Raw genomic sequence first — 22,807 nt, forward strand, 5'->3', positions numbered from 1 at the left:
TTTTTATATTGAAGAAGAAGAGGACGTTTGGTCGCATATAAACATACATACAAACATACATACAAACAAACAGACATACATACAAACCGACATAACCATATACGTTTACTCTATTATAATAATAACATCAAGCCCTTGCCCCCCCACCCCCCCTCCCCCCTCCCGCGCCCCCCGCAACTAGAGAAGCCAAACTACACCTATGGTTGCAAGTCTGGATGTGATCGACCCAGAAGTGGAGGAGCAGCGTGACAAACACATATACACACAAAAAACACTAACGACACACACACACACATGCACACACAAACACACAAACACATGCATACAAACACTAATGACACACATACACACGTACACACATCCACACAAACACACACGTCCACACATACACATGTACACACATACACACACACAAACACATGCACACACATACACAAACATACGAAACATACACAAACACAATGCACAAACACACGTACACACAAACACACGTACACACAAACACACGTACATACACATACAAACATACACACGTACAGACAAACACACGTATACACATACACACACAAACACACATATAGACATACACACGTACACACAAACACATGTACACACATACACACGTACAGACAAACACACGTACACACATACACACACACATGTACAGACAAACACACATACACACACAAACACACGTACAGACATACACACGTACACACGTACAGACAAACACACGTACACACACACACGTACAGACAAACACACGTACACACATATACACACAAACACACGTACAGACATACACACATACACACATACACACACAAACACACGTACAGACAAATACACGTATACACATACACACACAAACACATGTACAGACATACACACGTACACACAAACACACATACAAACACATGTACACACACGTTATAGAATGACTGCCCAGGAGTGGGTTAGAGGGTTGGCTGCCCAGGAGAATCAGATAGAGGGAGTGAAAAATGGGTTAGAGGGGTTAGAAACCAGTATGGAAGGCAAATTGAGGGACATGAGGGACCAGGCGGAAAGGGAAGTTAAACAAATGGGGCAGCAGATAGAGGAGGTCAGAATGGGGGTAGAAACCAAACTGGATGCTCACAGGGAGGAAATGGAGCAGATGAGGGTGGCATCTGGGCAGGAGATGCAAGTGATGGGAGAAGAGATCAGAAGAGGAGTGAGTGAGGAGGTCGGAGGAGTGCGCGAGGAGGTGAGGCACTGTAAGGAGCACATGGAGAAGGAGGTGAGAAAGGGGACTATAAAATTGCAAGGGGGCATAGAGGACCTGACGCAGGAGGTGGAACAGCTGACGGAGGGACAAAAAGGACTAACGGAGCAGGTTCAAAGGAACACTGCGGTATTAGGAGGGTTAAAAGCTACACAGAAAGAACTAAAAGACGACTTGATAGCGACGAAGAGGGAATGTCAGATGGTACGTGAGGGACTGACAGCGAGGTTGGACGAGGTGGTAGAGGTAATGGAGACGAAGGACCGGCAGGTGAGGACGCACATAGAAACGGTCAAGGTAGCCTTAGAGGACGAACTTGAGGAGACGCACCGGGAGATAAAAGAGGTGAAGCAGAAATTAGAAGAAGTGGAAGCAGGGGTGAGCGAAATTAAGAAGCGACGGAGAGAGGATAAGAAAGAGATAAAGGAGGAAGTAAAAGAATTGGTCCAAAGTCTGTGTTTGGATCGTGATGATGTGCTCATTAACCGGATGAGGGATTCGCAGGTGATGGAGGAGAAGCGAAGAGGAAGAGGACCCGGTGTAAGTGGTGACCAATATGGTCGTGCGTATGATGCGCCAGGGGATTTAAGAAGCTTGGGGGTCGAGATGGACCCGGGTGTTCGTGAGAGGCCGTTGGTGAAGTGTGCGACAGGTCTGGTGTGCGAAAAAGGAGGTGTGCGAGAAAGTCCGACTCTGGGGTGTGTGAGGAAAAAGTGCGTGCCAAGGAGTGAGGGTGCTGGCGAGAATGAGTCGGTCGTAGCGCGTGTGCGAGGGAGCACATGGAAGCGCGGTGTGGTAAGTGTTACAGAGGGTGTGACGGGAGAGTGTGCGCAAGAGTGTGCGCGAGAAAGGTGTGTGACGGACAGGTGCATGGGGAAAGAGTGCGCTGTCAAAGGCAAGGAAGAATGCACGCCTGTGGTGAGTGTTACAGAGGGTGTGACGGGAGAGTGTGCGCAAGCGTGTGCGCGAGAAAGGTGTGTAACGGACAGGTGCATGAGGAAAGAGTGCGCTGTCGAGAGTAAGGGTGAGTGCGCTGTCAGGAATGGAGGTGAGAGTAGTGAGAGTGACAAGGAGCGTGAGTTGGTTGTGACAGGTGAGCGAGGATGTACACCTGGAATGGAAGGATGCACACCTGGAATGGTAGAGCGTGAGTGGGAATGCACGCTGGAGTTGGTAGTGAGGCACGTGGTTGGGTGTGCGAATGAGAGCACACCTGTGATTGTCACAGAGGAGGTGACCGAGGAGGGGGCGCGAAGAGGTGTGTTGGTGAGGTGTGCGACCAACGAATGTGTGCCAAAGTGTTCGGTGGTCAGGTGTGTGACCAAGGCTGTGAGTGGAATGAGGGTACCTGGGTGTGTAAGGAAAGGTACGAGGAGCATGGGAACGGCTGGATGTGTGAGCAAGGAACGGGCTGCGGGGTGTAAGCATGCAGGTGAAGCATCGACGTTAAACGGAGCAGCGGTTAGAACGACTTATAGCCGAATCGGGCCCTCGGTGCGTGCCGGGCCTCGCGTGGAACGGCCGCGTCCAGGCTCCACTAGGTGGAGCGGGCAGCTGGATAGGAAGGGTCGTCATGGCGACCACGTTTTGTTGAGACGTCCGGCAGGTCGAGATCGGGACATTGGATGGCTCCGTGCCGAGAAGGTGCGTGGGACCTCGGCCCGGGTAAACCTCCTTCCCTGCACCGAATGCCGGACGCATCCAGCCGCTGGCACAGAACAACCCGCATTCATGGCTTGGCTGTACGAAGCCGAGCTTTAGAAGTAAATTGGCGCACCGAGAGGCATTAGTGAGTAGACTGTGTGATGAGGTTAGTGTTTTGGCCCCGAAATTAGAAAAAAACAAAATTTGATGATTGGCAAGGGATTGGCAGTAATGATTGGCAGATGATGAGTAGTGATTGGCAAATTTTGGATTTGTTGAAATTTGATGTGCAAAAATTGGTAGTGGGAGATGCCCGATGTGGTGGGATGACAACTCTGTCATCCCTCACAGGTGGGGCAAAGGAGCAATAGCTTATGGGGTGTATGGCAGTGAAAACTAGCCCGGGTGGGTTAGGATATTGATAGGGACCTAGAAGATGACATTAGGTAACGTTAAGGTTAGTTAGTGACTGATACCTGTAGTGGGGACGCAGGTAGATTAGTATGGATGATAATGACGAGGGAGCGCAATAGTTTAAAGGGGCGACTGGGAAGCGCAAGTTTCAGAGGGGAGTAGTTAGATGAGATGATGCTGTGTGGTTGAGAATTGAACAGGTGTGATTGCACAGGTGTGCAACTGAACAGGTGTGTGGAGCAGTGTGGAGCAGTGAGTGTTGTGGATCAGCGCGAATGCGCTTGGGGAGAGAAGGGTGCAGGTGGCACCAGGAGTGAGAGCACAGGTGTGCAAGTACAGGTGTGTGGAGAGAGTTGGAGTAAGTGGTACGGAGTGGTGTGCATGGTGCGAAGGTGTGGATGGGGGAAGAGTGGACCCCTTTCACGAGTACCCGGGGCGGGTAGTGTAAGTGTTAGGTAGAGGGTATAGGTAAATTGTGGTTGGATATTGGCATTTGTGGTGCGGTTGCAGAATGGTATTGTGGATGGGTGCATTAGTGTTGTGGAAATGGCTGGGCGTGTAGCCTGTTAGTGTGTGTAGTTGGTTGGGCACTCCACCACTGTGAGGATGTCGGCCAGGTGAGGCCGCAGGTGGGCTCTGGGAGCCGTTAGTGTCAGTGGGGCCCGAGGATCCGGAGGACGGACCCGGGTAGCCCAGTGCCAGAGAGGGCACCGAGTGGGGAGAGCGCCAGAGGGCCTTCCCCAGGTAGTTAGGTTAGGGTAAGGAGCAGGTAAGCTCGGAGGCAACTGCAGTGGTGGAGGTGTGCAGGTGGGTAGACCCGCTGGGAGAGGTACACGCCACAGCCCAGAAATTGTGCGAGGGCACCGGGAGATGAATCGGGGGAGTGAGACCCCAAATTGAAAAGCACCACAGTTTGGGCAATGGGAATTGGTTTTCAGAACCCATAGTGTAAGTTGGCCAATGGATTGGCAGGGAAAGACCCCGGGTAATGTTAAGTTGTTAAAGTCATTTAGGAAATAGTTAGGCTTGATGAACCTGTCGCACCATACGCAGCCACTTACCTGTGGTGATGATGATGACTCCACACCTGTGTTTTCTTTGTTCTGTGTGCAGGAAATGAGAATTGCTGTGTGGATTGGTGAGACGCATCATGACGTGGATGAGACATTGGGGTGATTCCATCTCTCCCTCCTTAGGAGGGACTGATGATGAATTGGTGATGGCAAATTTTGATGTTGAGTTGGAGATGGCAAATTGTGATGAGAGTTGGAAATAGCAAATTTGATTGGTTAGGAGGGAGAGAAGACGAATTTGGTTTATGGGAGGAACGGGGAAGACAGTAGGGACGTTTGTTGATTTGTAAAGTAGATGTTTATGGGTAGTGTTGTGTTGTGTGGATACAGTAAGGGGTAAGGGGGGGGCAATGTAGGTTACCTGGTGGGGGGGGGGGGGGCGTACGGTAGGAACGTACCTGTCTCACCTGGTTCCCATGTGCCCCCAGTGTGCATCATCTTATATTGCGTGCACTTTTGCGCCCTTACCACCTTACTCACTTGTCTTTTCTTTTGTCTCCCACCTCCGAGGATCTGGCTTTGGGGCAGAGAGAGAGGAGAGAGAGGTGCTGGCTCCGCAGTTGTGGGCCTGCACTTTCGCTGCTTGCTGCCGGGATCGATACACCATATGGACCGCAATTTTTGTGGCCGCCCACCATGGACCGCAGTTCTCTTGCGGGCAAGCACCACCCGTGGATGGACCTATGGGTCAACGTGGCACCTATGCCATACAGGTGAACCACTTTTAGTTGCCCCCCTGACGGCCACAATACAGAAATGGACGCGGTTGGCGCCTTTCTTTATTTTTGAAAGAAGCCAGAAGGCCAAGTGCACCACATGAAGGCAAGACCAGCGGCAGAACATCGGCCGGCTGCGACACCACCGGTGATTTATGAACATTTTATTGGTGCACCGGATGGTGCTGACTGTGTTATGGGGTGGTGCTTTTGGTGCTTGGATGGGGTGCTCTGCACATTATTAAAGGCCGTAAGGCCACAGAGCACTCGTGGGTTGGTGTATCGATGCTGGCATGCGTGCTCTCTCTATGCATAACATCTGCATGTGTTCCTCCAAAAACAGGTCCTGGATCGTAGTGTAAATATCAGCGTAGTCTTGTGTAAATAATGCTCCCTACCGGCTGTATGTGTAGTTTGAGAATTCTTTCCGCGATTCGGTTATCCTGTGGGTGTGTTTCTGTGAGGAGAAGGGTGCAACGTCGCAGGGGGACATATTTACTCATTTGTGAACATCTGTAAAACTGTCGCACTCAGGGTAGAGTTAATAGTAGAGGGAACTACATCTGAGTGCCACACTAAAGTAGGTAAAAATTTATCGGGTCGGGACGCCCCGAGGTAGAGAAGGGTGCAATGTTGCGGATATGGGATTTGGCCTCCATCCATATCCGCTTGTAAATATTCCCCTATTTCCCCAATACTCCCCAACTATCCCCAATCCCCCATTCCCTAGTCCCATTGTCTGTAAACAACACTCTGTAGAACCGACCTTCCCCTTTTTCCCCCATTAACTGTCGTGCCCAGGTTCACCGCATCTCACGTAGACAACTATAGGACATCTTGCTAGTTATTCTTAGTCTATGTCAGTTAAGGACTCGTTTCCATTAATTCTGACTCTTCGTTGCACCAGAATGTGATTGTATGGCACCAGTAGTGAGTTTAGGACCTCCCCATACCTCCTCCCATCTTCCTCATGAAACTACAACAACAACAACAACTACAACAACAGCGCGCGGGGAGTGTGCGTCCTCACTCCGGCTTGGTTAGCCGCCATTGCCCATGTGCTCCGACGGGGTTACCACGAAGGGGCTGACTGTCAGCTCCTCGTCAAGGGCGGAGCCCGGTAACCCCCCCGCACCCAATAAGAAGCGGCGGGCCGATTCCATCTGGGGCGGAGCTAACGAGCCGAGGGCGTGTCACTCCCCGCTGGATATACGCAGCCATTTACCGGAGGTGACGTGAGATGCGCCCCCAGCTTGGAAAGAGAAGTCGCCACCTCCGAGCGCTGAGAGACCTCCCTGCATCTTTTGGACCGCGCTTTATCCTGTCCCTGAGCCAAGGTGCACCTTGTGCTATCCATCGACTACCTGCCCTTCCTTGCCATCAATCCCTGTGTGAGTCAGCCTTGTCCTGTTTATCTGTGGTCTGTCGGGGCTACTATAAGACCGTGATTAAGTGCCCACCTTCCTATGCTGTACCTCTTGTCAGTGTAATCTAAACGTTCTGCATACAAATATTATAACCTCCTCCGGTGGTCTTGAGAACTGTACCCCTGGTGTCGTGTCATTTAATCCCAGCCGTTGTGTCCTTTCCTTAATTGATTTAGCATAGCGCGACTTAGTCAACGTTCGAGTGGAATCGGGTAAACTGTGCAGACGCGGTCATACCAAACCGCTCGGTAAACTAACATCCAAAACCGCGTCTGTAACAATATTGAATCTTCTTATACAGAAAATCTTGTACTTATGCAGAAATGAAATATAGAAGCTTCTAATACTTTTAGCTCGGCCTAGCCCTCGACAATAGTCTGGAGGCAGTGATGTCGGGATTGTTATGTGATGGCAAATACTGTTAGCTACTCTCCAAACCAACATCATCCCTATCTTGAGTAGGACCTTTTTTAGACTGTAGTTTGTCATCATCCCTACATTGCCTTTTTAATTTAGCATAATTTTTTTTATTCACTTGTTTCTGTAATTATTTACAATGTGGAATAACACAATGGTATATGGTACTCGGAGGATACCCAATCTTGGAGTAAAAGTGCCAAGATATCTTAGTCAGCAATGTCAAACACTGCGCATGTGTTCCTATATTGTCTTACGTAACCCTGACTGTATCCAAAACACACACGTTTTGGTCAAAGGTGCAAAGGTAAGCAGTTCGAGATCCGTGCCTCAGGCATACCTGTCCATCTCGCTTTGCTGGATGTACTCATCCATGCTTCAACAAATGCTCAGTCCCGAATAGCTTTTGATATGTCGCAGCATACAGGGGGCAATATCTCTCATGTGCTGGACTATTATGGCACAGACCTCGTGGTGGTCTTCAGAACCTGTCACGACATATGACAGCGAGCGGAACATGCAGTTCCCACCTGGCATTATACCTTTGATCTTACGCATGTCTGGACGAGTGAGAGGCAAGTCATGACCACCAGCACTCACTCCATGTGGTTTCTCAAACGGAAGACATAAAGCTGCACAAGCATCGCGCTGCCACTCTGCATCAACTGAGTGGAATTGAAAACGCCAAACTCTCTTCTCAGGCTCAGTGTTTCCTTGTGGCTTCTCATTCCGCAACTTAGATTTACCTTTGTCAATTCCAGTCTTAGCAGAGTTAGAAGTCTTTCGCTCTGCAACACGAGCATGAAGCTTCGTCTTGGCAGGGTTGGAAGCCTCTTGCTCTGCAACACGGGCATGAAGCTTTATCTTGGCAGGGTTGGAAGCCTCTTGCTCTGCAAAATGGGCATGGAGCTTCATCTTGGCAGGTTTGGAAGCCTCTTGCTCTGCAAAACGGGCATGGAGCTTCATCTTGGCAGGTTTGGAAGCCTCTTGCTCTGCAACACGGGCATGAAGCTTTATCTTGGCAGGGTTGGAAGCCTCTTGCTCTGCAAAACGGGCATGGAGCTTCATCTTGGCAGGTTTGGAAGCCTCTTGCTCTGCAAAACGGGCATGGAGCTTCATCTTGGCAGGTTTGGAAGCCTCTTGCTCTGCAAAACGGGCATGGAGCTTCATCTTGGCAGGGTTGGAAGCCTCTTGCTCTGCAACACGAGCATGAAGCTTCGTCTTGGCAGGGTTGGAAGCCTCTTGCTCTGCAATACGGGCATGAAGCTTTATCTTGGCAGGGTTGGAAGCCTCTTGCTCTGCAAAATGGGCATGGAGCTTCATCTTGGCAGGGTTGGAAGCCTCTTGCTCTGCAAAATGGGCATGGAGCTTCATCTTGGCAGGTTTGGAAGCCTCTTGCTCTGCAAAACGGGCATGGAGCTTCATCTTGGCAGGGTTGGAAGCCTCTTGCTCTGCAACACGGGCATGAAGCTTTATCTTGGCAGGGTTGGAAGCCTCTTGCTCTGCAACACGGGCATGAAGCTTTATCTTGGCAGGTTTGGAAGCCTCTTGCTCTACAACACGGGCATGAAGCTTCATCTTGACAGGGATGGAAGCCTCTGGCTCTGCAACACGGGCATGAAGCTTCATCTTGGCAGGGTTGGAAGCCTCTTGCTCTGCAACACGGGCATGAAGCTTCATCTTGGCAGGGTTGGAAGCCTCTTGCTCTGCAACACAGGCATGAAGCTTTATCTTGGCAGGTTTGGAAGCCTCTCGCTCTGCAGAAGAACACCGTTGCTTTTATGCAGATGGCTCGTCATTTTGGCACACACCAATAGGCTTGCGCTTTTTGGTGGCAGATGCAGCAGGGATGTCATACAAGGGAAGGCCTTTTCTGTAGAGTCCCCTCAATCGGTTTATCTCCTTGACACATTTTGTATTGATCCGAATAGATACTGGGTCAATGGAACGAGGTGAAACCAACCCTGCCAGCGTTTTCACTCGAGAGTAGTCTAGACAATGCAACATAGGCCATTCCGTCAGCAAGTACCTTATCGGAAAGGTTTACAATTGCACAATCCAAAGACAGCCCTTGACATTTGTGTATAGCCACGGCACAAACCAAAATAAGCAGGAACTGGGTGCGATACACACAGTAGTTTTTCATCACTATGAATTTTCCCTTTACTTTCTCAATGTCTCAAGGACTACTCAGGTGGTCAAACTTGACAGATATGCGACCTGGTAGTACATCAAGGATGGTGCCTGCGGCACCATTGACTAAGCCTTCCTTAACATTTATGTTGCGCCTGAGCATGACTCTCGCACTAACTGCTAGGTTCAAAACAGCTTCAAGTCCTGCTGTGTTGTTGCACTCATTATTGAGGTTGTTCAGCTGTTTAGCTGCCTTGTCATGCCACTTGGCCGTACGTTTAGTTTCGTCAACCTCGTCGGTGCATTGTATTACATGCTTTTCAGAGTCCAACTGATTAAGCATGTCATGATTCACCTTATTGCACTGTTTTCGAGTGGGAAAGAGACAGACTGGACTCATACATGAATTCTGGAGATCATGAAATGTTTCCAAGACTGTGCCATCAACAACCCGTTCTTGAAAGGTAGCAATGCTTTCTTCAGTCAGACAACCACATCTCACACACTCCAGCATAGACGAGAATTTGCCATCCTTCTTCTGTCGTTCATTGATGGTGAGCTCATCATACGCTACAGAGTCTTTCCAAATGCTAACAGATGTTGCACATCCCAGATTGTGGCGCATAGCCTTCTTGTCTATCACCTCAAACACAGGATTGCCATTGACTGGCTGCAGTTGGAGCAAATCACTAACAAAGAGGACACTGATATTTCCAAACCACTTGTCTCCCCCAAACAGCTCTTCCAGCCTCAGGTGAATATATGCCAAGTTGAGGCTGGAAACCATTGAAACTTCGTCAATGATCAGAATTTTCAAGCTGCGAAGTGTGCTCTTCAGGACTTTCTGGGCTGCTTTAGACAGTGACCAGTAGCCTGCTTCCTTGCCTTCGTGCTCTACTGGTAACTGAAACAGCCGGTGAATAGTCACACCACCAACATTGAAAGCAGCCAAGCCAAGCCAAGCAATGGCACACTTCAAGTCGTCAGATGGCCACATATCATCAACCAGAGCCTTTACAGCCTCGATGAGAAATGACTTGCCAGTGCCCCCGACACCACTAGTGAACATTCTCAAAGGATTGATGTCACAGTGACATTTGTTGGCTTCATGTTGACATTTATGTTGAAGGTGACTTCATTCACGTTTTCAAAGATGCGCCTCTGATCGCAATTCATTTAACATTGTGACCCTCTCTTTGAGTCAGTTTGATGGATGTATTGGCATTCATGTCGAACATGTCTCGCATAGCAGCCTCCGCTTCGCCAAACAACTGAGGATCGTCCTCCTCTTTGAAGTTATTTTGTGCTTCCTCGGCAGTTTCATTCTCTTTGAGAAGAGAACTTTCGTCTCTGAAGGGTACGAAGGGAAGAATCAGGGAATAGAAGTAGTCTGGTCTTTGATCTTCCTATTCAGGATCAAATAGCATGTGATTTCGAACTGTTCAGAGAGAGATATTAGATAGGCCGATAAAGAGTATGGAGGGTAAAGGAATAAAGAGACCAAGATATAAGGCATGGGAGTATTTTGATTTGATCTCCCAGGATGAGGTTAGGTGTAGGCTGTGCCCTTCAGTATTGAAGTATTATAACAATACTTCATCCATGGTCAGACGTCTGAGAGCCAAACATTCACTTGACCCCAATGCAGAGGGTGGAAGTATTGCTCCTCCTGCTACTGTGAGGCCTGTTGCTGCTACATTGCCATGTTAGTTCAGCACTGACTTGTTTTGGGTTGTGGTTGTTTTATTGTGTTTTTATTGGGCTATGGGTGTGGGATTGTGGTTCTTATAGGAAGAAAATGTAACTGATGGAACATTTGAAACATGTGCTCATTTATACAAGTTGAGGAAAAGGGGGAGTTTAAAATAGAGTGAAACATTATTGCATTTATTGATGAAACATTATTACTACAATTGTAAATTATTTGATCTAACAGGCAGGAAGAAGGAGCTGGATGATGCATTGGTGGACATGGTGGTGAAAGATTCTCAGCCATTTTCAGTGATGGAGGATGAGGTCTTCAGAGCTTTTGTTGGGAAGCTGGACCCAACCTACACCTTACACCTTACCCTAGCAGGAATACACTGAAGCAGAGGATGGAAGAAAAATATTAAGCAAGACATGAAGGAAGTGGTTTGTGTGAGCCTAACCTCTGACATGTGGACCTCCATGAACATGGATGCATTCATGGGCATCACATGCCATTTTATAAAAGATGTAAAACTCCAGTGCCGACTACTGGGTGTGACAAAGTTTCCCCAGTCGCATACCTCTGAGAACATTAAAGAAGCAAAATAATTGCTCATAGGACACTGGGGCCTCCAGGACAAAATTAGGTGCACAGTGACGAGGATTAATTTTAGATCATTATTCGGTCAACACAATAGTAATGAAATAATCGATTGTCCTCTACGCGGGATTACATTGAAGAATATTTTAATGCTCGGGAGAGGGAGTCTGGCTTTTACACACAAATAACATACCAAAAATACAGAGGTACTGGGAGTACCATCAAATAGTATATCAAAGGATATCTGCCATGATCTTTCTTGGGAAAACCACATTTCCAAGCTGGCCTCCAAAGCCAGTCGCCGACTGGGCATCCTCCGTCGTGCGAAGTCCTTCCTCGGCACACCTGAGCTCCTCACCACATACAAGGCTTTCATCCGCAGCTCAATGGAATACTGTTCTCCCCTATGGGCTGGTGCTCCTGCCTCACACCTGGCTCGGCTTCACGCTGTTGAATCCAAAGCTTTCAAAATCATTGGAATCTCCCGCGATGAAGCTATCTCTGAGGGCCTTTCACTCACTCACCGCAGGCAGGTAGGTGGCCTTTCTGTCTTCTACCGACTCCTCTCCGGCCTTGCTCCCCCAGCTCTCTCTGTGCTCTGTCCCCCAAATATTCCTACAGGTCGCACAAGATCTGCCAGCAACCCTCTGATGGTTAAACTGCCGAAATCTCGGCTCTCTGCTCACCTTCACTCTTTCATTCCTCTTTTCTCCCGCCTGTGGAACAAACTCCCACACTCCCTTCAATCCCTCTCCTCCCTCCAGGTCTTTAAAACAGCTGTTCACCACCATCTCTTATCTTCCCCCATCCATAACCTTGATCTTTTCTACCCCCACTAATTCACCCCAGATCCACCTTGTTTGAAATTCCAATTTCTTTCCTGGAAATCCTGGCAGTGTCCATATGTTTATACCTCTCCCACCCCCCCCCCCCCTTCACATGCCTCCCCCCCAAAGCCCTCTCCCTCCCACAGATCTCTCGATGTCTCCATGTTTCTCGGTCCCTGCTCTCAAATGTTGTGTTTGTGTCCTTCCCCCTCTCTCCCCATCTTGTCTACCGCTCCCGATGTTATTTGTTTTATGTGTCTGTTTGTCTTTCTGTGTGATTAATGTTCGCTCTTTCACGAGCCTCGATCTTGTATACAAAAAAAAGAAAAAAAGAAAAAAAAAAGGAACATCAAATACAGAACAGCAACATCATTTAGTCCAGGACCTCTCTCTCTGGCTTTTACAATGTCTCACCTTTATACTTCAGCACAACAACTCGATTATCTCGTCATCAAGGCCACAGCAGATACAATGTTTGAATTATGTCGCAGCATATCAAAGGCTCAACTTCAAGTTGGCTTGTCAAGGCTTGTCAAGTCAAGCCAGGCTCAACTTCGGTTCGAGTCAGGCTAGGATACTTTCTGTATGATCTGACTCGGCTTTGAGTACAAAGAGTGGCCAGCAGTGGCTGAGTAGAAAGAAGGCAGCAAGATTTGTTACCAACGTAACACTCATCAAGGTCTATCACGTATCACTATCAGTATCAGCGTTGTCAACCTGTGTTATCTTCTCTGCTCATGATCGATGATCATCAGATCAACACGAGAACAGTGTGAACACTAAATCCTGATTGAAAGTAAAAAATTCAATCAAATTCAGTTGACAATTACACCGCCCACGGTCCACAAGTCTATTCTATTCTATTCTTTTCTATTCTATTCTGTTACTCATCAAAGCCTGTTCACCGTCCTGATGAGGAGCGGCAATTGTGGATGAAATGTCCTGCCGGAAGGACATAACATGTGTCAAATACTCATCAAATGTGGAAGCAATATGAGAGCTGGATAAATAAAATGTATCCCAGTTGAACGAAGCTTTATATTTATGACTAATTTGGCACAACATCAGCAATTTGCACACAAGCACAAGTCACTGTACACAGGTACAACTCAAGTCATGATAACCTTGCTGGATTGTACAGAAACCTACACTACACATACAGATAAGAATTAGATCTAATCATGGACCCCGCATGTTTCAATACGTAAAGAAAACTGTTTCTTCTAAGTTGGCTATGCTCAATAGAATTCGCGACTGTGTTCCCCAAAGCAGTCTGCACACTCTTTTTACAAGCTTAGTTTTGCCATCTAGAATATTGTTGTAGTATTTAGGGAGGACGGTACGAATCGCACAATACGATGCTGAAGCTGAATAAATGTTTAAAAAGAGCTGCAAGAATAATTCTGAAATGTGCCTTCTAAACTTCCTCAGCTGATATGTTTGCAACATTGTAATGGCAGCTTCGTCATCTACCGGTAATGCATATGGGTGTAGGTTACTAATAGTAATAGGCTAATGCATTGCCACTAATAGGAAAAACAATTGGTACCTAAAACTTTGAAAGTTGACACAGCTACAAAGTTGAATCTGTCACATCAAATCTAGTCCAATAAATCTGACATTGCATAGATCGAGACCTTGGTCTTTTGATATGTTTTACTTTTTATCTGTCGCATCAGTCGTGTGAAAAAATTATTTGACAAGGTGATGATGTTACACTCTGATGCCCCATGATGGTGTTTAACAACACACTTCCATGATAAATCAGTGAAATTTTGTCGATTTTTGGATACGATGGTTCTAGCAACTAGCCCTGTCATAAGAGATGTAAGCTGTACTCAATAGTGTACAGCATACGTAATGTCTCGCTCTCAATTTCCAGCATGAGATGAATTCATTTTTAAAAATGGACCGAACTGGTCCTGAAAGCTATGTTCCTTATTATACACTTTATCTTATTTTTTCCAATCTAGAAAACATTGTGGTCAACCAGGATACCACACAGACCGTTACCAGCATTTCTGCAACATTACGACCATAAGGCGGGCACAGGATAGAGCTTCAAAGGCAAAGATCTTGCAAGGTACATTAATAAATTTTCTCTTGTGTGTAGGGTGCAGGCGATGAAGGGTCAAATGATATGAAAGATTCCCTTTGTGATGGACGTATGCTGAGAATCGTTTCCTTCCCATATACCACCTGTTCTTTAGTGCATTTTATTTTTAGTGTATATTTCATTTATTTAATCATTCAATATTTTATTGATTGATATGCATTGTACATTTCTGTTAGATTTTCTGAATTAAACCAATGTAAGATAATTAAGTATCATCTGAAATTAGAAACAAATGTCAATTTCCATATTAATGCAATATTAACTGTCATTAAGCTGATATATAGGGAGGTAGGGGAAATGTATGTTTGGAGTTTATTTCCTGACATTGTTCAACATATCACTATTTGGTATATTTTTAATGAATTGATGACAGTGTCTATTGTGAGGTCTTTTTAGTATGTTATAGGTAAAAGGGATTGGATTGATGATTAGATTACCATTTTCAGAGGCTATAAAATCATGATCTGCCAAAGCTGTTTTATCCATGTTTAGAATGAATATCTTTTTTCTTTGACAGAACAACAACTGTGTCATTCAACAGAAATTGTTTGTGTGGAGTGGTTCTTCATGTGGAGATTGTGTGGGGTGATCTTCCTCCTGCACCAAGCACTCTGTTGGAGCTCACACACTAATTGCAAGAAGACAAACTGTGAGGACCCCAAAGGAGGAGGAAAGGGCCGCTGCTCTTGTAGACACCACAATATACCTTGTACAGATCTATGCAAGTGTATAGACTGCAAGAATTCAGTCTCTACTGAAAATGACATGGATGACATTGAAGACTCTGATAATGCAGAAGATGAATAGGCAATTGATTTCATCGCTCACTCTTAAGCTCCTTGGAAGAACATTGTTAATAATAACACTGCTTGCATTTACATACTGTACCAATCACTGAAATGCTTGTGAGACAGAACACATTTCTTTTTCTGGTAACGATGTTAATAGAGATTGATCATTTGTTTTAGGGCAGTAAATAGTACTTCAAAGCTTCTGCATCTGCCAGAAAAGAGAAACAATGCATAAGGTCAAACATAGTACGTGACAACTTATAAGTAATCATTAGAACCAGTCTGCTGAGTCTAGTTTGCTGGGACACACATTTGTAATCCATAATTTAGTCTGCAAAGCAAGAATATCCAGTTAGTCATTTGCCCTGAATCAACATGTATGCATGGGTATACTGATAAGTAATAATCATTAGAACCAGTCTGCTGAGTCTAGTTTGCTGGGACACACATTTGTAATCCATAATTTAGTCTGCAAAGCAAGAATATCCAGTTAGTCATTTGCCCTGAATCAACATGTATGCATGGGTATACTGATAAGTAATAATCATTAGAACCAGTCTGCTGAGTCTAGTTTGCTGGGACACACATTTGTAATCCATAATTTAGTCTGCAAAGCAAGAATATCCAGTTAGTCATTTGCCCTGAATCAACATGTATATGTAATGTAATCAACAACATGTAATCAACATGTATATACCCATGCATGTACAGTACACTGTTCATTCATGTGTCTAATGAACAGATCCTTTCCATGATGATGACATTGAAGTTTATTGTAAATATTTTGACTGTTTCCTCTATCATGCAAATGATAACATATCTAATTATGCACACCTACTGTATGTGCGTTAAATCTCATTATTGTGAAACTGTCTAGTTTTTCTGTCCATACTGTGGGTTCTCTGAATTTGCCACTGTGTTGAGATAGATTATTGAAGCACTTTCATTCTGTTTCTTGGAATAGTTTGAAGCCGTTTACAGTCAAAGTAATGATTTTTTTTTTCTTTACAGAATGCCCAAATATACAAGTTACCACCACATTCAAAGTTCCTATCCGATTGCTTATTGGCAATGATGTGTACATGTATGTATGCTGTAAAAAACAAACAGGTTGCCAATTAATGATAATGTATTAGATAGATTCCTTGAGGTATGCTGTATGTAGTACTGTTGTGTACCTCTAGACAGAAAGACTATTGCTAATAGGGTACAGATATTACTCACTGCTCTAAGCATTATTTAGTTGAAATGTATGAAGCTGCAGTTTAACCACTGAATGTACAGTGCCAGAAGCTATGTCACCAGAATACCCTCTGTGTACATACATAGTTTTACCAATTTGCCATAATTGTGTGACATGTATTTTGCCATAATTTGGGGCATGTATTCCTTTTATCATTACTATTATTGGGATGATTATAGATTAGAAGTTTGCCATCATCCTTTGCATGTAGTACAATCATGTTTTATTGTAGACATACTGAATGAAATGTGAGTTGAATAGATGAACACAAATGTAATTTTGCTTGTAAAGGTCATGTCAGACATGCAGGGGTAAAAAAAACATGTTCCTGTCATAAAGAATACAATACATAATGTGCAATTACTTGAATATTTTACTGGCCTGTGATACATCAGGGTATTACAAGAGGAAAGATTGCCTACAGACATGCATGGTGATCCTTTGATGCTCTTTATCAATTGCTAGATGCGTACATTTTGCTAGATAATGTAAAGGCCAGTGTACTTGTCAGAGCGCAAGATATATCAGAAAGCATTAATTTATGAACAGTAGAATGACAAACACTTTGTGAATATATGATCTTCATTTGGTCATATTTGTGGAAGATGTTATGTGGGGATGAGTATCATATCTCCACTATATAATGTACATCCCTGTAGTGATTTCACTATAAATCTCAATCTAATTTTCAACAACTACTACATAAAGTTTAATCAAGTGTTTCATTTCATAAGAAGTTGTTTTAATTTGTTCCGACAATTGTTACAACTCACCAAAATGCTTGCTAGTGATTGGCCAAGGGCATGTTTATATTTGTTATTGATAAGTAATTCTGAAACAGGACAAAGATGGTTAGGTATGTGTAACAGCATCCATAATCCATGAAATTATGAAATATTCAATGTTTATCTTGTCAACTAAACATATTAATGTGTACATGTCATATGGTGCACAATTACCATATACATGTAATTTAATGATTGAACTGTGTTTGGTTATGAAATTTTGTTGTCTTAATTTCTATTCTTCTTTGACACAAAGAATAACATTGTTTTATCTGGAGATACATTCTAGTATTGGATGTGGTTTATGGTATGATGGACATTGCCTCCGAAACGTTTCAGTTTTGTTTTGATACATATTGGCACTTAAAAAGCTTTTAAAGCTTTTTGTCTCGTCTTTGACAGTTCATCAATTTCAAATAAGATAGTAAAACAACAACAGAAATAAATGAAGAGGCTTGGTTTGCATGTGTCATGTTCACAAATAAAACATTTATTAATGAAAAAGAATGTGCATTTAAATTAATTAGCTGTTATTTCACAACAAATTGAATGAGACAAAGGGAAATGGAAAGTTTGTTCATTGTTGTAATGGAGTATGTTGCGAGAGGAAAGGAAATTAGAAATTCAGTGATTTTACAAGATGTGAAGAGTGGATTTGATGAAGTGGAATAGATGAATGGAATTGTTGATGAACCCGATGTCAGAGAAGAGAGAAAATTCATTTCAAGCAGAATATATAAAATGTAGCAGATAATAGACAAGAGAGAGGGGGGGGGGGGGGGGGAGGAGAAAAAAATGACCATGTCACAGAATATTCAAACTGGTTTTGACAAAAAATAAAGAAGGTAATTGAATATTAGATGAAATAATACATGGAGCATCTCTTGGATAGTTAGCAAGCTGTAATATACAAAATATTAAAGCGCGATGCTGCGCACGCTAATGCTTACGCAAAGAGCAAGCGGACAAAACGCGGTTCATAAAAGAGTCTTTATTCAAAGTACTCAAACTGCAGCACTAAGCTGCTCAGGGCTGCGCGCTCCGCGTATATCGTGAGGCCACGCCTCTCTCCCTGGCGTGGCCCATCCCCACTTGGTGTGCGGGGTGATGTCACCGCGTCAGTGCTTTCGTGTCCGCCACACGCGCCCCCCCAGAATCCCCGCGCACCTGAAGGGTCAGTTTGCGGGGCAAACGGATGACCCGGCCGAAGCGCCCCCTGGCGACTGGCGGTGTCTGGGATGCAGGGATGCCATCTGGGATGCCTCCGGCAGCAGGACCGGGGGGCGGCGTGGCGGCGGGGCTGGGCGGTGCCGGGGGTCCGCCCGCAGGGGGGCGGCCCCGACGCGGGGGTCGGGCCACTGGCGGTGGATGGTCCACGTCGAGGTGGGCCGGCTTGAGGCGGTCTACAGAAACGCGGTCAGGAGTACCGCCGATGTCCAGGGTGAAGTGCTTCGCCCCGGTCTCCAGCACGCGGAAAGGCCCGTCGTACGGGGGCCGCAGTGGTGTCCGGTGGGCATCGTGGCGGACAAAGACGTACTCCGCCGTGCGAAGCTCCGGGGCGACGTGCGTCGGTGGGTGCCCGTGGCATGCCGTTGGCACCGGGGCGAACCTCTGGGTGGTCTCTTGCAGAGCGGAGTGCTGCTGTGCCGCAGACCATGGTGCCGTGGAGTCGGGGAGGAACTCGCCCGGCACCCGCAGCGGTTGCCCGAAGACCAACTCCGCCGCGGATGCGCGCAGGTCCTCCTTGGGCGCCGTCCGGAGGCCCAGCAGGACCCAGGGTAGCCTGTCGACCCAGCCGCCGTCGCGGAGGGTGGCCCGGAGCGCGGCCTTCAATGAGCGGTGAAATCGCTCACACAGGCCGTTAGCCTGGGGGTGGTATGCCGTGGTTCGGTGCAGCCGGACCCCGAGCCCCTGCGCGACCGCCCCCCAGAGCTCCGAGGTGAACTGGGGGCCGCGGTCGGACGAGATGTCTGAGGGGGCGCCGAACCGGGCGACCCAGGTGGCGATGAAAGCCTGCGCGATGTCCGCCGCCGTCGTCGACGCCAAGGGCACGGCCTACGGCCACCGGGTGGTGCGGTCCACCATGGTGAGGACGTGGGTGAAACCCCGCGAGGGGGGCAGAGGTCCCACCAGGTCCACGTGGACGTGGTCAAACCGGCGTTCCGGCACCGTGAACGGGGCCAACGGGGCCTGGGTGTGCCGGTGCACCTTGGCGCGCTGGCACGCGAGGCACGTCCTGGCCCAGCCGCGGACGGCCTTCCGGAGGCCATGCCAGACGAACTTGTCGGCGATCAAACTTTGGGAGGCCCTCGCACCCGGGTGGGACAGGCCGTGGATGGCGTCAAACACCTGGCGCTGCCAGCCCGCGGGCACGATGGGGCGAGGACGCCTGAGGGAGACGTCGCACAAGAGGGCCGCGCCTGCGCCGTCGAACGGCACCTCGGTGACACGGAGGCCCGTGATGGCGGTCCGCAAGGCCTGGACGTCGGGGTCAGCGACCTGGTCCGCTGCCATCCGGGCATAGTCGATGCCGAGGTGGACTGCGTGGGCGACGGCCCGGGAAAGGCAATCCGCCACTGGGTTGTCCTTCCCCGCGACGTGCCGGATGTCCGTCGTGTACTCGGACATGGCCGAGAGGTGACGCTGCTGCCGGGCCGACCACGGCTCGGTGACCTTGCCCATCGCGAAGATCAGCGGCTTGTGGTCGACGAAGGCCGTGAACGCACGGCCCTCGAGCAGATGGCGGAAGTGCCTGACCGCCAAGTGAAGCCCGAGCAACTCGCGGTCGAAGGTACTGTAACGGCGTTCGGGCGGGCGAAGCTGCCGGCTAAAGAACGCCAGCGGTTGCCAAGCTCCACGCACCCATTGCTCATGCACCGCGCCCACCGAGTAGTCCGAGGCGTCGGTGGTGAGGGCGATCGGTGCATCGGGCGCCGGGTGCGCGAGAATGGTGGCATTAGCCAAGGCGAGCTTCGCGCCCGTGAACGCCGTGTCCATCTGCTCGGTCCAGGTAACGTCGCCTTTGCCCGGCTTACCTCAGAGAGCTTCGTGCAGGGGGCACAGGAGCTGGGCGATACGGGGCAGGAACCGATGGTAAAAGTTTACCATGCCCAGGAACTCCTGCAGCCCTCTGATCATGCGGGGGCGCGGAAACCCCTTCACCGCCTCCACCTTGGCCGGCAGGGGGACGGCTCTGTGCCTGGTGACACGGTGCCCCAGAAAATCGATTATGGCGGCGCCGAACCGGCACTTTGCGGGGTTCACAATCAGGCCATGCTGGCCCAGGCGTTCGAAGAGCGTGCGGAGGTGGCGTAGGTGCTCTTCACGGGACGCGCTGGCGATGAGGATATCGTCCAGGTAGACGTAGACAAAATCCAAGTCGCGCAGGACGCTGTCCATCAGTCGCTGGAACGCCTGAGCCGCATTCTTCAGACCGAAGGGCATCCGCAGGAACTCGAAGAGTCCGAATGGCGTGATGACCGCCGTCTTCGGGACGTCCTCCGGCCTGACGGGGACCTGATGGTAGCCGTGTATGAGGTCCACCTTCGAGAAGAAGGACATGCCCGCCAAACGGGCGGAAAAGTCCTGAATGTGGGGGACGGGGTAGCGGTCGGGGGTGGTGGCGTCATTGAGACGGTGATAGTCCCCGCACGGTCGCCATCCCCTGCCCGGCTTCGGCACGATGTGCAGCGGCGACGCCCAAGCGCTCTCTGAGCGCCGAACGATGCCGAGTCGCTCCAGGGTAGCGAACCCCGCTTTTGCCACCGCCAGCTTCGTCGGCTCGAGGCGGCGTGCCCGGGCATAGACCGGTGGCCCGACGGTGGGGATGTGATGGGCCACCCAGTGCTTGACGGCCCCCGCCGAGAAGGTGGGCCGCGTGAGGGCCGGGAAGCCGGCGAGGAGGCGGGTGAATGCGTCCGCTGCCGGAAGCGTACAGACCAACGTGGCCGGAACCGAACCGTTCGGCAAACCGCTTGGCAAGCCGCTCGTTGAGGTGCTCGAAGAGCTGGGCAGCGCACAAGCGAGCGAGCTGAACGTCTCGGCCTGGACAAGACATCTGCGCTTTACGTCGACCAGGAGCCCATTAGCGCACAGGAAGTCCGCGCCAAGCAGTGCCATGGGCACGTCGGCGGTGACGAATGTCCATCGGAAAACCTGCCCTCCGAACCGCAGAGAGAGGCAGCGTTTTCCGTACGTACGGATGGGCGTCCCGTTCGCGGCAAGCAGTGCGGGGCCCCCGCCCGCGGCGTGCTTGTCTGACGTGCCGGCGGGAACGACACTCACCTGCGGTCCCGTGTCGCACAGGTAACGGCGCCCGGATAAGGTGTCCGTTATGAACAGCAGGCTGCTCGAACGGCCGGCGCTCATCGCCACTATTGAGCGCCGGCCCGGGCGTTTCCCGACCTGTTGAAGGAGCATGGCGGATGACATTGCCGAGCCTCGTGGCCAAACTTGGCGTGGAACCAGCACCAGGTGGTGGAGCTGGAGGAGCGCGGCTGGCTCCGCCAGGCCGGTGGAGTTGGCGGGTTTCCCCGCGGTGGCGGTTTTCGCCGCGGCGGTGGGCGGGGCGTGGCGGCGGTCACGAGGTGCGTATCAGCATGCTGCGTATGCTGTATAAGCTGATGCTGTGGAACAGCAGCATCAGCAGCATTAGCAGCATCAGCCACGAGGGCCGTGACGGCCACGCCGACTCTCGCCCGCGTGTCCGAAGCGGCGAAGTACTCGGCCGCCAATGCTCGGGGTTCCGTTAGCCCGGTCCCGGCCAACGTGAGGCGAACCTGCGCTGGAAGTTGGCGACGGAAAAGCGCCTGGAATAGAGAACCGGGGGCTTCGTCGCCCAACAGTGACAGCATATGGTCCATTCTGACCGACGGGCGCGTGTCGCCGAGCTCTGGGAGATCCAGGAGGCGGTCGGCCCGTGCGTCGTCCGTGAGGCCGAACGTGGCTAGGAGTAGCCGCTTGAGTGCCTCGTACTTGTGGCCGTCCGGTGGGTGGCGAAGGACGGACACAACTCGAGCGGCCGTGCCGGGCCCGAGGGAGGCGACGACGTGGCAGTAGCGCATGTCGTCGTTGGTGAGGCGCTGAAGCTGAAATTGGGCTTCGGCTTGAACGAACCAGACTTCGGCCTGGGCCTCCCAAAATTCGGGAAGTTTAATCGCCATTGCCTTGTCGTTGGCCATTGCAATGGCGTCGTGTTCGGAAGGATCGCTATGGCAGATCCAACGTCGAGGTCACCATATAAAGCGCGATGCTGCGCACGCTAATGCTTACGCAAAGAGCAAGCGGACAACGCGGTTCATAAAAGAGTCTTTATTCAAAGTACTCAAACTGCAGCACTAAGCTGCTCAGGGCTGCGCGCTCCGCGTATATCGTGAGGCCACGCCTCTCTCCCTGGCGTGGCCCATCCCCACTTGGTGTGCGGGGTGATGTCACCGCGTCAGTGCTTTCGTGTCCGCCACAATATGCTATGGATTGGTGTTGTATTTTGTTAGTGCCATTATGTTAGGCCCAAAAACGCTCACAAAATCCACCCATAACTTTGCCCTCAACATCGACGGTATCCCAGTATCCACCTCTCCTCACATCCGGAATCTTGGCGTTATCTTTGACCAAACCCTTTCCTTCGACAAATACACTAAACAGATCACAAAGTCAGCCTTCTTTCAC

At 49.1% G+C, this 22,807-nt stretch overlaps 1 protein-coding gene across 3 annotated transcripts in view; it reads right to left on the minus strand.

Annotated features, from left to right (window-relative positions):
• Window positions 1-22,807, minus strand: part of PTGES2 (prostaglandin E synthase 2) — a 43,688-nt gene that overhangs the window by 9,727 nt on the left and 11,154 nt on the right. The gene's annotated exons all lie outside the window — the stretch shown is intronic.

The sequence above is a fragment of the Myxine glutinosa genome, chromosome 13, assembly GCF_964187855.1.
Source record: "Myxine glutinosa chromosome 13, kmMyxGlut1.1, whole genome shotgun sequence".
Taxonomy (NCBI): domain Eukaryota; kingdom Metazoa; phylum Chordata; class Myxini; order Myxiniformes; family Myxinidae; genus Myxine; species Myxine glutinosa.